Source organism: Pelobates fuscus, chromosome 6, assembly GCF_036172605.1.
Source record: "Pelobates fuscus isolate aPelFus1 chromosome 6, aPelFus1.pri, whole genome shotgun sequence".
Lineage (NCBI taxonomy): Eukaryota > Metazoa > Chordata > Amphibia > Anura > Pelobatidae > Pelobates > Pelobates fuscus.
In genome coordinates, this window is record NC_086322.1 from 255,164,169 (window position 1) to 255,177,430 (window position 13,262).

General features: G+C 44.1%; 1 protein-coding gene across 2 annotated transcripts in view; it reads right to left on the reverse strand.

The window, feature by feature from the left end:
• MFSD11 (major facilitator superfamily domain containing 11) overlaps window positions 1–6,486 on the reverse strand; it is a 35,329-nt gene extending 28,843 nt beyond the window's left edge. Inside the window, exon 1 of one of the 2 annotated variants that reach the window (XM_063458971.1) lies at window positions 6,302–6,486. The gene's annotated coding sequence lies outside the window, so the exon portion shown is untranslated. Of the gene's footprint in view, window positions 1–5,764; window positions 5,912–6,301 lie in introns of those variants that run through there. The other variant, XM_063458972.1, reaches the window with a different exon arrangement.
• Between the last annotated feature and the right edge of the window lie 6,776 nt (window positions 6,487–13,262).

Consider the following 13,262-nt stretch of genomic DNA (forward strand, 5'->3'; position numbering starts at 1 on the left):
AAAAATGGTGTGCTGACGAGAACTGTTTTTTCCCGTACGCAGCTACAAATATAATAAGAGAAAAATAGGTAGCAAGAGAGGTGAAAACGGGCAACAGCTCAATTATCCTGCCCTTCGGTGGGTCCCCGCTCACATCTCAAGCTGGTTTTAGCTCAACTTGTGCCATTACAGAGGTAACATCTCTGAAGCATATCAGACTAGTCTTTTCTCTCCTTAAGTGTAAAGGGTAATCCAGACGTGGACCCCTTGCTCACGGTGCCTAGAGGGATATTGGCTATACCTCACTGATGATACCTTACAAGGTTGAAACGATCGTCTGGGGTTGCCATATCTCTCGTGCAGAGGGAACTTGCTGGCATTTTGGATCTGGACTGCCCGTACGGGTATGACGAGTCTGATATGCTTCAGAGATGTTCTCTCTGTAATGGCACAAATTGAGCAAAAACCAGCTTGAGATCTGAGCGGGGACCCACCGAAGGGCAGGCTATTTGAGCTGTTGTTCTGTCCTCACCTCTCTTGCTACCCCTTTTTCTTCTCTACAAAAATAATAATAATAAAAAAAAAAAAAGAAGTTTAGATAGACGTATTGCACTATTTAACCAATACAATGTGCTGTGGAGGGTAAGGTGCTCAAATTGCCTTTATACCACTTAACTGGTTTGAAGTGGTCATGGTGCTTAGAGTTTGTATGTGCAGTGTTTTCATAGCGAAATACTGCAACACAGGAATTAACCCCCTTGCTGCTAGAGGTGTAACTCTTACTAGGTAAACACCATTGGTGTATCATTAGCCAGCCCAAAACTCTGCTAATAAAAATGTTGTGCATATTTCAATAAAACAGAGCTGCATTCAATGGCTGAGCGCAGTCAGCTGATGCTCTCAGCCAATGAATGGCAAAAGCATCAGGCTTTTGCAGAAGGTGGATTTTATTACAGTCAGAGGTGAGGACCATAATAAATGGGCAAATCATTGCAAAACAGTTTGCGCCATTATCGGTAAATAAGTCCAGAGTACTACTGACATCATAGCCACTACACTTCTAAGGTCTATTAAGAGCAGGGGAGCCAATCTGTGCTTTGAGATACGCAAATCAGTTCGTGAACTAAAAATCCCATAATTTGATACTATGTCTCATAACAGTTACATTTATTTTTTTCCTTTCTTAATAACATTGCAACTGCATTAATATTGAATGCATTAAATAAGAGGTTATTTTTTACTTGATAGTTTCCCTTTAATATTAGTGCATATACCGTTTCCTTTGCATTCATATAAAATAATTTATTAGTTGCGAATGTGGGCATTTTCACATTATTGAAATTTAATTATATGCCTAATAAAATGTAGACTACAAAAAGATAATAAAAACTAAAGGAAAAAAGTTACCTGCGCACTATTCGAAATCCCTGTGCATATTTATATAAATGTAGGTTTTTATAGTTTACCTCCAATGGCCATTAGATATAAGCTCACCTGCCACGTCAAGGCAAAACTCTTAGGTAGGTCGTACATTAACAATTCACATTGCTTGCTTCAACGGCAGGCAAAAAATATCTACATATTTATTAACCCTTTATTAACCCTTAATAGGGAATAGATGGGATGGGCGGCGGCACTGTAACATGGCTGTGTGATACAAACGCAAATACAAATACACAAAAATAAGTCCTGCGCTCAAACTCCCACTACTCCTGGGCGCAGTGACAATGACCATAGTACACATCAGCCCCCCAAAAAGTTAATATTTAAAAGAATACTACATTCCCCATAACAACTTAATTTCATTTAAGTTGCTATTGAGTCATGAGTGTCCAGTTGCCCTCTGATGTGAACTCAGAGTCTATCACAGCTGCCCGACTAAAACGTCCTCGCATTGCAGAACAGAAAGGACTGCAGGGCAGTTTTGACAGGTGCCGGCAGGGCGGGTGCAAGGATTTCTGCCGCCCTAGGCAAAGATCCATTTTGCCACCCCCTCGTGTCACTCACTCACTGACAGACACACACAAACAGACATACTCACTCACAGACACACAAGCACACTCACTGTCAGATATACAGACACTCACACAGACACACCGACAGACAGAGACACTCACCGACAGACAGAGACACTCACCGACAGACAGAGACACTCACCGACAGACAGAGACACTCACCGACAGACAGAGACACTCACCGACAGACACACACTCACCTACCTGGGGTCTAGTGGGGCCAGCTCCTCACTCCTCCTACACGCTCTTTATTATGCCAGGGCCGGAATGACATCATATTCCGGCTCCCGGCATCACAGAGAGCGCGCGAGGGAGGAGTGAGAGGCTGCAAGGAGAGCCTCCCTCGCCGCCTTCCTGCTCCATCCCCTCTCCTCCAGTCACCGGGATTTAGTGGCAGAGCAGGCACCTGCCATCAAGGTAAGCAGGTGCCTGCTCTGCCTTATTGTAGCACAGCATCGGGGGCGCTCTGAGGTGGTCAGATGGTCCCCTCCAGGCCCCCCTGTAATAGGGCTCCTTTCGGCCGCTCGCCCAGTGCTGCGGGCCCAGGCAGGGGGAGCCCACCAGGAAGCATCCCGGTGGGCGCCGCCAGCAGGCGAATGGGTGCCGGAGTCACAAGTCTTAAAGGTAAGACAGCACCTGGACAATCCTGCCACCATAACAACATCAATAAGCTGAAGTTGCTATGGGAGTGAGAGTACTCCTTTAAGAAAGTGTAAATAAGATGAAAAAGTAAATGCCCCATGCGTAAATAACATTGCAAAATTACTGTATAAAATCAGCAGGACATTATTGCCAACCAATTTAACAAACCAAAGTTGCCAAGGAAAGAGAGATCTAATGTTTAAAAGGATTACTATAGTGTCAGGAAAACAAACTCGTTTTCCTGACACTATAGCATCCTTAGGACCCCCCCACCATCAGGGTCCCCCTCCCTTGGCGCTGAAGGGGTTAAAACCCCTTCAGCCACTTATCTTTATCCAGCGCCAGGCTCCCTAGGTGCTGGTGACCTCTCCTCCCCCGTCGATGTCAGCTCCCGAGTGGAGCGGAATGCGCATGTGTGGCAAGAGCCGCGTCTGCATTCAAACAGTCCATAGGAAAACATTTCTCAATGCTTTCCTATGGACGTTCTGCACGCTGGATGTGAATTCCAGGGTTGCAGAATCGCCTCTAGCGGCTGTCAGGAAGACAGACACTAGAGGTTGGATTAACCCTGCAATGTAAACATAAATGTAAAACCTGGGGGACCTAGCACCCAGACCACTTAATTGAGCTGAAGTGGTCTGGATGTCTATAGTGTCTCTTTAAAACTTGAATTTTAGAAATTTAGAATTTCTTATAAACTGCTTTGATTATAGCCTGCAGGAACCTTCTGTGTTTGATGAAAGGGAAACTGAAAAGCTTTATGTGTGAAGAGTGTGTCCATTTTTTCATTTTACAAAAAGTGCGGATTTCAATAGAAATTTGCACTTTTATAAATTCACCTTGTTACACACCCCCTAGCTTTCAATTATATAACAGGTCCAGTTACTTCCTGGTTTGGTTAGCTCAGTTGAGCTAAACTCAAAAGGCAGCATTTGCCCAGAGCATCTGCCTTGCAAAGAATTCTCATTGAGCTGCATTGGGAAGTCTGTGATTGGACAGCTACAGGAAGTCTGGGCGGGGTTAGAAGGGAGAGGCTTGCAGAGGCAGCAGACAAAAGATCTGCAGGTTTTATATATACACCCAATTAAAAAAAAATGCATAATTAAAAACATTCAAGTTTTTATTTGTGGTGTATCTACTAAACATTGATTATTTATTTTTCATTTGGGCTCTGAAGTGTCTTGTTAAAGTTCACTTTACAGTGCAGGAGATAAAATTAAATAAATAAATTTCTAAAGTAAATTTAAGATCTGATTGAAAACTAAACTATTATTTTTGTTTTCAAGCTGACAGTGTGAGTCACATGCAGCAGGTGTGACTAGGGCTGCATAAACAACATGATTTAACTCCTAAATGACAGAGAACAGAAGTATGATCTATTTAAGCTAAAGCTGTTTTGGTGCCTAAGATATCACTTTAACAGATGGATGCTGCTAGGGTTGTGATATCAGATGCCCCTGCAATCTCCATCAGTAAGGAACATTCACATACTTTTGTCATGCTTAAAAGGAAAACTCCAGGAACCATAACAACTTCATTGAAATTAAGTTGTTATTGTGCCAGGAAGTCTCTGGCATCAGCTAACCTTAAACCGCCACACAAACAATTTAACCCCAAAGTCCAGTGTGCAATCGCTGGGCCCCCTGCCCTTCAGCTGCTCAGAGGAAGCTTCATCCAGAGGTACCGCTGTACATTTCTCAATATGTTTTATGAATGGGGAACTACTCATTGGCTTAGAGCGCCAGCGGATGCTTTTTAGCCAATCAGCAGCGTCCCTAACCGAGGCTTCCTCCTTCAAGATTCTGATTAGTGGAAGGCCAGGGGGCAGAGCAATCGGGTGCTAGAATTCCGGGTTAAACAGTTCATGAACAGTTTAACTTTTAAAGTCAAGCTGATGCCAGTGACCTCCTGGCACCATAACAACTTCATTCCAAATAGACACATACTCTGTTTCCTTACACTACATTTCTCTCATATCACTCGGTGATCACTTGTAAACACCTCCAAAGACTCACATGGTCAATCCTTGATACTGTACTCCTGAGAAAGCAGGCTACCAGCACATGCACAAACCCACACAGTGCTTCACTAGCACAGACCCTGCAGTCTTGTGCCAACAGACATCCCAAAACACCAGAATAATAGTGTGAGGCTGCAGTCCACAACTCCTCCATACTAGTGTGCCAGGAGGCAATTGCTCACCTGCCCCTGCCATATAGGTTTTAGAGATAACACAGTAAAGTAATGCTCTGCCAACCAGGACCAATGTTTCCTCTAAGCAAAATGGGCATATTTCCAAAGTTTACCCTCTCAAGGGCTTAAACTTAAACTTATTCACAGCGACACATTACAATGTTTCACCTAAAGATGAAGAGACGGCAGGGATTAATAATTAGAAACTATTTAATTCAGCATAGCAGTTGTTTGTTTAGAATATATGCGGATAACATACAATTTTAAGACTCCTGTGTGCAAATATTTTATTCTAGTGCCAAGTATACATCACTTATAAGCATACAAATCCTGCTTGCCTTATATAGCACAAGCATATATATATTTCTGATAGAATACCCATATTTATATCCTCAAGGGGAAGCACATCCGTGACAGAATAATTATATCATTGGCCGTTAATTAGAATCTCAAGGACTAGTGATTTAAATCAAATGTAAATCAAAAGGATACCAGTAGTTATTGAAGTCACAAATATGGAGGTCATGGGAACTGAACAAGAAAATTACACTTTTAGGACAAATTAGCCAAATTGGAAAAATAATTCAACTCCACAATTCCAAGTTAATGAATAACCTTGGCTATGTTTACTGTCCCCTAGCAAACAATGCTTCCTAGAATGTGATGTGCCTGTTCTCCACCCAAAATTTATTTTTTTTTTAAAGGAGCAAATTGGCTTATGAAAGTCTACATAAGGAAAACGTAGAAATAGAAATGCAGCATTAGAACAGGACAGACAAAAAAAGTGACAAAACACAAGTACCAAACTAAACATGTATGAAGCAAATGTAGTGTCTGTTTCTCTATAAAGGCTACAGTGACTGATCATTAAACCAATATATGACCATGGATGTCCTAACCCTTTCTCTGACAGTGGCCGTCATTACTGTATTTACCTTTTTTCCAAGTAGGTCAGGTCTAGTTACTACTGCAGCCTTCTCCACCACCCTGGATAAAATTCTAAGTTTCCCTGTTTGTAGTACAGGATGGTTTGCAGTCAGCTGATCGGTTCAGACACAGCATTTCTCAGACCTCTGGTAGGAGTCAGCTGACACAGGAGGAGTTTCATAGTGCATTGTAGGAAAAAGGAAGGGGGTAGATTTCTGAATGGAGGAAGCATATATGAGCCATATGCTGTGGTTTTCATTTAAAGACAGTGCTGGCTAATATTTTCACACTGTAGTTGCTGTGAACAACGTTTACCATGACTCCCAGCCAGCATGTAAAGATGGCTGAGTGTGAAGGAAAATGCATTGTAATAAACTTATATGCTAAACTGACCCATTAGATATGCTGATTTTTGGAATTATTGCAACAACAAAAAACCGAAATGGAACGTTTACTACTTAGCAAAGGTAATTGATGGAACCTGAGCTATTTTCACAGGTCAAATAGGAGTAGCATGTAAAACATCACAATTCTATTATACTCACATCACCATGTGCACAGGAACTACAGTGGTCAACTACGTCTCCCATAAACCACCGCGTGTTGGCCACATCATGTTCTGCGGAAGGGAGGTGCTCTAGTCACATGTACTTCCCGGTTCAATGCTTTTTGGACATGAAATGATTTCTGTTCCAATAAAATCAAAGTAAACAAGACAAAATACGTTGTAAGCTTCAAAGGTTGCATTTAGAAATCAATCACATAATAAAACAGATTAGCACCCACGGGAGAAAAATATTTCACAAATACAGTGAAGCACAATATTAAATATGGCTAAAAAAATAACATTTACATGTTTATAGCGTAAACTGGGTACTGTAAATTATAGGCATAATTACTGTTTGAACTATCACTATAAATTGGCCTAAAACATGCAATAGCTGTGTCATTGCTGCACAATGTTACATAGCAAATGAACCTTTACCACATGTGTTCCCCAAGTACAGCAGCAGATTGTTACATTAAAAGTAACTGGGATTATAGCTCTTTTCTATGGAATGACAGGTGAATGACACAATGAAATGCCTATATAGTATAATGGGAAGCAATATGTGACTTGGAATCTGAGTCACAGATTTTACCATTTTCAAAAGTGGGTCTCAGCCCGTAAAAGTTTGGGAAACCCTGGTCTAGAGGTTGAGCTAAGCACTGGAAACAAAAAATGGGCAGCTCATTGTAAAAATGCATGGGTCTAATTTTTTTTGTCCCAATCTGGGCCTGCTAGGGGACCGTGAACTTTGGGGTTCTGTCCTTATCCTTATGCTGGCTTTTAAAGGGAAACTATATTGACCCAAAACATACTAATTATTCACCATAAATTCAATTATTACATTCCCTGTGACCCTGGTAAACCCATTTTGCCTAAAAAACTATTTTCTTACCTTTTTCTATCACTGTGTCATACATCCAGCCTCCTTCGGCTCCTCCCTCTGCTGCGTCAATAGGTCTGCTAACCCTTTTAGCTTTGCTCCTCCAATGAGTTTATATTATATTGTCTTTCTTGTTCAAATACTACTTTAATTTTTATAGGAGGGAGATTTAATTTAACAACAATTTTACATTTATTATGAACAAAATACCATATTCAATATTTCAGGACAGGGATAACAGAATTTATTGGGTGTTGGATACTATTTCGGGGACAGACAAGACATTTCAGGTGTTTGATATTGGATAATATGTCAGGGATAGGTATGGATTTTCCAGATTTTTAAGTGATCTTGGATACATTATCTGTGTCATAAATCAGAGGGAAATTGTATGGTTTGAATTGGTAATGAATAATGTTTTCTGTATCAAGGACAGGTAGTGCATTTTAAATGTTGAACTTTTAAAGACAAGTTACTTGTCCATTAACTATCAAGCAACCAATATCATCCATTGACCCAGATAATTACGGGTAGGGATTTCAGTTTTTCTATGTGGGAGTCTGGCATGTGTTGTGAGCCAGTGATTATTATTAGGTAATGCAGGTACACGCATTGCAAAGAATACGAGTTGTGGGTTGGTATGCTTAATTTGTGTGATGTGTTTTTGTAGATACATACATATACAGCACAATGCTCTTTCCATGCATGCCACTGAATGCATGCCCTCCTAAAGGGGAAGGGCAGATACCAGGGTCAATGGTGCCTGTGTGCAATAATACTTTTGGCACCACCAGGTGGGCATGTCTACATAACTAACTCCTCCCCTTCACAAACTTAACATGTTTAACCACACTTATTTTCTGTGGAAACTACTCCAACTCTTTGGGCCCCCCAACTTCACCAGGTAGCATGTTACCCACTTACTACAGTGCCAGCCTTTCCACCAAAAAGCTTATCAGTGCTGGTTCCCAGTGCTATCTCTGTCCCCATACAGCTGCTCAGTGCCATCTGTGTCACAAAATAGCTTATTAGTGCCATCTATGTGCCAAAATAGACTATTAGTGCCAGGGGCAGATCCAGAACATAATCTTGGAAGGGGCACTCTTAGTGGGCTGTAGGGGGGAGGTAGGGACTGCAGTGGGATGGTTATGGGCTGTTGTGGAGGGGCTGTAATTGGGGGGGTTAGGATATCTAGTGAGGAGAAATGGCCTGTGGTACGGGGTTAGGGGCTGAATTGGGAAATGGCTGCAATTGGAGAAAAGGGCTATAGTGTGGGGGATATGAGCTGCAATTGGGTAAGAGGGACTGTAGTGGGGGGTGGTAGGGACTGTGGTAAGGGAATAGAGGCTGTAGTGGGAGGGATAAAGACTGTAGTAGGGAAGTTAGGGGCTGTAGTGAGGGATAGGGACTACAGTGGGGGATCTGGGCTACATCTGGGGGTAAAGACTGTAGTGTGGGATAGTTGCTGCGCTGGGGGCATGGGACTGTAGTAGGTTGTTTGGGGCTGCAGGGGGTGACTAGGGGCTGTGCTTGGAGTGTAGGGACTGTAGTGGCGGATAGGAGCTATTTTTGAGGATAGGGGCTGCAGTGGGAATAAGGGGCTATAGTAGAGGGGTTCAGTGCTGTAGCTGGGTTAGGGGCTGCAGTGAGGGAGTAGGGGCTGGATTAAAGGCGCTTTAGTAGTGGGGTTTGGGTCTGTAGTAGGGTATGGAGGCTGCAATTTTACAGTAAGGGGCTGTAGTAGGGGATTAGGGGTTGTAGTATAGTAAGGGGGCTGTAGTAAGGACTAAATGACTTTAGTAGGGTGTTGCGCCTGTAGTAGGTATCTAGGGGCTCTAGTAGGGTGTAGGGGTTGCAATTGGGGGTTAAGGGCAGCAGTGGGGGTTTAGGGGCTGTTGTGGTGGGTTAGTGACTCATATAGGTAGTTAGGAGGTGAAGAAAAAAACAAAAAGCACTAGTTTGTTCCCCCTTCCCTGAAACTTACCTTAGGAAAGGGAGGGGGAATCCAGATACCTGGTGGTCCCAGGTGCCTTGCATGAAAAAGGAGTCTAATATAAGAGGTGGAGCCGAGCGTGAGGGGGCTGGGCCTATTGCGGGGGGCAGAGCCAAGCGCCACGATGCGCCTCTATCCACAGATAGCTGTGCACCTGTTCAGGATCAGCCCTGCACAGGGGATATGGAAAGTGCAGCGAGACAAAACTGGTAAATATGAAAAAATATCATATTTACTTATTTTTTTCTTAATCTAGCATGAGACGAGTGTCTCATTTAAAGGCAAAGCCTTTGAATGAGACAGTTGTCTAAGGAGGGATTCATGTCCCGTTTAACTTGTCCCGATTTCCCTGCAAAAGAGTTGATATACACTATACTCTATGGGCATTCCATAGTGTCATTCACCCTGTTCATTCCATAGAAATCAATGATAATCCCACTTAATCTCAATTTTAAAAATTGACACTAAATTTGGAAAGTAAGCCTCCAAAAGATTTACTTGACATGTTTCACGGTTCAGATTCCAAGTCACATAATGCTTCCCATTATACTCTATGGGCATTCCATTGTATCATTTACTTGTCATTCCATAGAAAAGAGCAATAATCCAAGGTAATTTCTATTTTTTCAATCTGCTGCTGTACTTCGGGAACACCTGTGGTAAAGGTTAATTTGCCACATAACACAGATTTGGCTGCAAATGAGTTTATGTGTTGCCTCCCATTATATCTATGGGCATTCTCTTTAGTCATTCACCCTTGGCATTCCATAGAAAACATTGATAATCCCACTTAATCTCGATTTTAGAAATTGACACTCAATTTGGAGAGTATGCCGACAAAATATTTTTCTAATAGTTTTGCCTCTAATTGAAATATTTTGTTTTCATTATTCTCTATGGGCATTCTTTTCACTTCCATTATTGTCTATGGGCATTCTACTGCCTTGTTAAAGTCTATGGGCATTCTATACTGTCATTCTTTGTAGTATGCAGTGTAGACCAAGTAATAACCACTGGGGTACTCTGCTATTATATCAATAAGTATTAAAATCTGCACACAAAAATAGAAGACAATTAATAGACAACTGTCACCTCAAAACTAATTATTAATATAATGTTTTCATCACGTTTTGAAAGTAATTTTTTTTTTAAATTAAACATATGTAAAAAAAAAAAAAGAGAGAAAATCTCAACCCTCCCTTTAGTATATGTCAGGATACTTCAGCCATATATATGCACCTTGGGTCGAACAGTGTTTGAAAAGTGACAGAAACTAAAGGGACACTATAGTCACCAAAACAACTTTAACTTAATGAAGCAGTTTTGGTGTATAGATCACGCCCCTGCAGTGTCACTGCTCAATTCTCTGCCATTTAGGAACCTACCAACCAAGTGTAACACTGCCTAATCCACACTTCCTCCTCCATCTACCCCCCAATTTAACCTGGCCATTCTCTGCCACAGCTCAGGACTTGACACCTAAAGCTCCTGAGCGCCCATCACCACACCTAAACAGGGCCTGTTGAAGGCCCTCCTGAAGGCTCAAAATAAATAGGTCACACCCCACATCCGACAGATGTACACCATCCCTCCTGAAGTACCCAGGAAGTATGCCTTCCAATTCTCTGTGCCTCACTGCCACTCCACCTAACCGCCTAATAAAGACCGCCATCATTTTATTGATTTGTCCCCGACACCGAGCAACTGCTGCCGGGTCCTTGGCATGTCACCAGTGTAACCGAGGAACCATCTCGGACCACACCACCAACACACCTGGAGCCAGCTTCCGTAGCCGGTCCACATCCCTCTTCATCCATCTGACCAATTCCTTTTATGGGACCATGCCCAGATCATTACCTCCAGCGTGGATTAACAGTACATTCGGAACGATGCCCATTGCCACTCTCTGGGAAATTTTCCCACTAATGCCTTGCCAACCAAAATCCCGAAAACCAAACCACTCCAGTGTCACCAACTCCAGGGGAAACCCCAGCTGCACTCCTTGTTTCCGAACTGCGGCAGAGGAAGCTGGCAGACATGGAAGATTGTTCACGACGAAAAAACATCAGGTTCAGAGGTATCCCTGACACCATCATGTTGCATTAACCGATTATATCAAAGACCAATGTCAGGCAGTGCTGCCGGAACTGGGGGCTGCGGACTGGCTCATGGACAGAGCGCACCGCCTTCCTAGGCCGCAACTATTTACCGCGGAAACAACGCGCAATGTGGTGGTCAGATTTTACTACTACAGGTCAAAGGACACGCTGTTGGTGGCAACGCGTAAATTTACGAAACTACCAGAACCGTAGCAAGAGGTGCAACTATTCGCAGATCTATCAGCTCTCACGATTAGCCAACAGAGAGAATTTATCTCGGTGACGAAGACCCTTCGCAACCATGCAGTACAATACCGTTGGGGATACCCCACAAAGAATATTATCTGGAAAAACAATAAGAACTACATAATAGAAGAGCCGGAGGACGGCCTATGCCTTCTTAGGGACTGGGGCCTATTCCGCTCGCCTGATCAGCCAACGCAAGCTCTGAAACCGCACTTTCACTTTCTAGTGAATGGCAAATGGTATGATCGCCAAGGAAGATTAATGAACTAACCTCCTAGACCCCACTAAACAAATGCAGGAGGTGTGGCGGGGCCTAACCGCCAAGCGAGCAGGACGCAGGCTGAGGGAGCTCCTCCGATAATCCTGGAATAAAAGCAGATAAAGCATAAAATACTCACCTTGAGCAGCTAAACTCGACCCCTGATCGAGGGGACCAGCTGGGACACCCTCTTGGACTGACCGATAAAGCTCTACTCAGCTTCTTCGGGGCCCGAAGCTTACTGCGGCCTGCTACCTCAACGGAGGTGGGAGACGCGGCCGGTCTCTCGCCTATAATCGACCAGACTGTGGTTTGGGCCACGTTCCCCCCCCCTTTAGACCGGTGGGGGTTATCCCGGTCACCGCAGGGGCTGCAGACACTGACCCAATTAGTCAGCTCAGCAACAAACCTACACTGAGACCTAGCCCTGCAAGATGGCGGAAGCATGTGGACCTCTCCGACACATAGCAACGTTGGATGAGATCCTGGAACGCTTCTGGGCTAAACTTGAAGCCCGCACCAGATTGCTGCCATCGGCTACCCAATCGACACAGGAGACTCAGAGGAATCATGGAGAGGAGCTGGAGAGGCCTCTGTGGGGCAAGAAGTCTTACCACACGGCAGTACACTTGAAAGAACTCCCTCTGGGGCAGAGAAAGCACGGGGGCAAAGCCCCGGCGCAGGGCTTCCTGTCACGACTAGTAATGTGGTCCAGCACGCAGAAACTATGTAAACATATACATAAGTAAGAAAAGGAAAATAATAGGAAAGAGCGTAAACCGGTCCTTAGAATGGCCGGACTAATACGCTAGAGACAGAGAATGGTCAAAGGGAAAGCCGAGGTCAAGGAAGCCAGAAAATACTCAATACCGATAAACAAGCCAAGTCAGGGAAACCAGAGATCAGAATAACCAGGGAAACGCCAAGGATCAGGATACCAGGAAATCAGAAACACGAGAATAGCACTTTCAGGAAACCAGGAAACTGAAACCACGACATGGCAAAGTAATGGGGAAAGCTAGGGGTTTAAATACCCCTCTCTAGGCTATGATTGGTCAGAGGGCGACCTCTGACCCCAAAACGTGCGTGTGCGTTGACGTCGTGACGTCACGCACACGTTGGTATAATTCTCGGGGGCGGGGCTGGTAATAGACGCGACCACGCGGTCGGCGCCATCTTGGATCCGGGCGCGATGCCCGGAAGAACTATGTGCGCGGTTCCCGGCTCGCCGACGAGCAGGTAAGCTCGTGTAGTCGGAGCGGTCGTGCCGGTCGGGCACGACCGTGAGGCTCGGCGGGCCGGCGACCGCAACAGTACCCCCCACTCGAAGACCGCGCACCGGGCGGGAAGGACCCGGCTTAAGAGGAAAGCGGTTGTGAAACGACCGGATAAGACGGGGCGCATGGACCCGGTCAGCAGGAACCCAACAACGTTCCTCGGGACCATAACCCTTCCAGTCAACGAGATAGGACAAGACAC